Genomic DNA, 523 nt, shown 5'->3' on the forward strand with positions numbered 1-523 from the left:
AAAAAAAAAAAAAAAAAAAGAATAAAAAACGAAACCAATACTTACCTGGTAGGGGAGATACCATGATCACGAAGGTGGTTTTCCCAGGGCGAAGCTTATCCGTTGCACTCCAGATGTGCCGACCCCTGCAATTTCCCCAAATGTGGGGAACTCAACTACATAATTTGTGGTAGTGGGGGACTGTGTTCGCACTCACCCCTAAAAAAAAAAGGAAAAATGAAAAAGAAAAACTAAACCAGGCCAGGCATGGTGGCTCACATCTGTAATTGCAGCACTTTGGGAGGGCAAGGTGGGAGGATTGCTTGAGGCCAAGAATTCAAGACCAGCCTGAGCAACATAGAAAGACTTCATAGCTACAAAAAAATAAAAAGTTAGATGAGCATGGTGGCACTTGCCTGTAGTTCTACATACTCAGGAGGTTGAAGAAGGAGGATCACTTGAGCCTAGAAATTTGAAGCTGAAGTGAGCTGTGATTGTGCCCCTGCATTCCAGCCTGGGTGACAGAGTAGGATGCCGGCTCAAT

This window comes from Carlito syrichta, unplaced genomic scaffold (assembly GCF_000164805.1).
Source record: "Carlito syrichta isolate Samal-C Ts95f unplaced genomic scaffold, Tarsius_syrichta-2.0.1 Scaffold302779, whole genome shotgun sequence".
NCBI classification, from domain to species: Eukaryota; Metazoa; Chordata; class Mammalia; order Primates; family Tarsiidae; genus Carlito; species Carlito syrichta.